The following is a 2,601-nucleotide window of genomic DNA, read 5'->3' as shown; positions in this document are numbered from 1 at the left end:
GGGTGGGGAGTGGGGGACCACGAGCCCATGGTGGTCGTGTCCTTGTGGTGAGCATCGGCACTCCCACAGGTCAGCAAAAACCCGCAGGCCGGTAGGTGGGGACTGTTAGCCATGCTGCGGCCAGCAGTGGCCTCAAAAAGGCAGGGAGGAGGCCAGCGAGTGACCCCCACGCCTCTGCCGTGGACCCCTGCAGCTCATGAGGTGCTGGTGCTCAGTCTCTGCGGGTGCTGAGGGTTGCAGGGGATCTCGATGGCTGCGGTTGGGGTGTGCAGCCCCCCACCGCGGTTGCTCTCTCCGTGGTTGTGTTGGGCTGTTCTCACCTCCGGAAAATGCCCCCTCCTTTCTCCCCCTCTGCAAATCTCAGCTGCCGGGACCTGGCGCAGCTCCACCACCACTCGCACACTCCAGCTGAGGAGCTGGGCCACGCAGCAAATGCATTTGCGCATGGATTTCCCTCCTCTCTTGCTGTCTGCTCCCAGTGGTGTCATTCTCCTGTGCCGAGGATGCCTTTGGGAGTGGTCCCGGCTCCTCGTCCCACTGTTGGGTGCTCCAAAACTGGTGCCATGTCCCACCAGGACGTCTCTGTGTGGGAAGAGCTTTTGGGTCCACAGTCCACGGATGTGCGGGAAGCCCAGGACTGGGACAGTGGGGTGGGGAAGGACTCGGAGAAAGCCCTGCCTTGCACACACACATGGTAAACCCTCTTTTTTTGGATTTGTGAGCAATTCGCCCAATCTGGCGTGGATGCAGTGTTGGTTCACCTGGGTCTGCACCCATTGCTCCCCTTCGCCCCTTCCCGCTCACATCCCAGGGAGATGCCGCTGGACACAGAGCAGCCAGGGGGATGTTTCTCATTTTTGTTTCATGTTGGAGCAATTAGGGTCTTCAATGAGAAAGCACAATCAGGGCGAAGCGGCGAGTTTGGGCCCTGCTAGGGCAAAGCTTTTGAAGACGATGGAAAAAGAGCTCGGGCTCTTGTCTCAGCTGAAGAAAGATTTCTGAGCTGCTCCAGCTGCCTCTCGCTGCCCCAGCTGCCTCTCGCTGCCCCTGGCCCAGCTCCTGCGAGCACATGGCTGCAATCCGGCACTGTCCTGGAGCTGCGAATTTGGCTTTAACCGCAGCAGAGGGAAGTCTCCATCTAGAGATGGAAGGAGGATGAGGACGTGGGGTTGGCCAGGGGTTCTAGGCAGCATTGCTGGCTTGTGGCACCTTCCTGATCCCACGTGTGGGAGCTGAGCCCTTGCCCTTACAAATGCTCCTTCGAACCACACCGGCTACCATCCCGGAGCTGGCAGCAAAGCTCGCGTGGCCTTCAAAGATGGAAACCTCATGGTGCTGCTGAAATCAGGGCTGGCAAGGGAGCGCCGTGGCATGGATGGCCATCCGGGAAAACAACGCCCGTGGGTTTCCTCTCCCCATCCTCCTCACGATGACCTACCCCAATGAAGCAGAGCCACGGGTAATTCAACAACAAGAAGAACCAAACGAAAAACAATCTCCTCGTGCTAATGGGATTGGTTCTGTCCCTACCACGCACATTCCAGCCCGGCTCGAGGGACCGCTCGGAGCGGGGGGGAAGGGGAGGCTAACGAAGCCAAATTATTCTCCGTCTCCAAATGTCAGGGTTCAGCGCGGTGCTGCTGGCCGGACCTGGCGCAGCTGCCGTGCCGTGGCGATGCCGTGCGGAGGCGAAGCGCCCTCTCGACAGCCGGCACCGAGCGCCTGCGCGCATCCAGCCCTGTGACGTGCATTTTCCATTCCCTGGGCTTCATTACTTCTTGGAACGCAGAACTCGCTCGCTGGGCCATGAGGGGCTTTGCTTCCCCTCCGTGTTTATTTTCGCTGCCGTGTGTTCTTTTGCCAGGTGAGGAGCACAAGCCAAGCTGGTCAGGGAAAGCAGGGATGTATGGTTGCGGTTTGACCGGGCAGATGGGAATCGGGCTCCCCGAAGCGGTGCAACACCTGCACACCTTCAGGTGTTGAAGCCGTCCGGGCTGATTTCATGTGTGCTCAAGGCTGCGGCACGTGCAGGGGGGGATATGCTGGACTGGGGCCTCGCATCGGTGCCAAACGGCACTAGGGATGGCTGACGCCTCCAGCTGGCGCTGGAGCCGGCTCCCGCGGGTGCTGCGTGCGTCAGCCGCTGCGCGTGGGAGTGGAAGGAGCCCAAAATCCATCAAAAAGGTGTTGGGCCTTCACCCCAAGCCAGACCCCACAGGGATGGGTGGGAGCCTACACACCTCATCCTGCCCGGGGGAACTCGGGTACCACTGCGTCGCTGCAAGCTCCACGTATCCCAGTTGGTGGCCAGACTCAGCCACAGAGTTTTGTGTGGTGGCAACTGGTAGAGATGGTGCTCAAGAGGGGATGGAGAGAGCATCTCACCTTCATCATCCTCCCAGGAGAGACCAAGAACATCTCAGGGAGCTAAAACATCTCCAAACTTGAACAGGACCATGGGGGGATGCAGGCAGAGCATCCTGGGGCAAAATAAAAGGGAGGGAGAAGGATCAGCTCACGTGATGCCATGGTCCATCTTCACACAGAGAGGCCCACATGCTTGACCCCTCCACGGGCTCACATGCTTGCCAGGATTACACA

The sequence above is a fragment of the Mesitornis unicolor genome, unplaced genomic scaffold (genome assembly GCF_000695765.1).
Source record: "Mesitornis unicolor isolate BGI_N332 unplaced genomic scaffold, ASM69576v1 scaffold35023, whole genome shotgun sequence".
NCBI classification, from domain to species: domain Eukaryota; kingdom Metazoa; phylum Chordata; class Aves; order Mesitornithiformes; family Mesitornithidae; genus Mesitornis; species Mesitornis unicolor.
Note: the sequence above shows the minus strand (reverse complement) of the source record.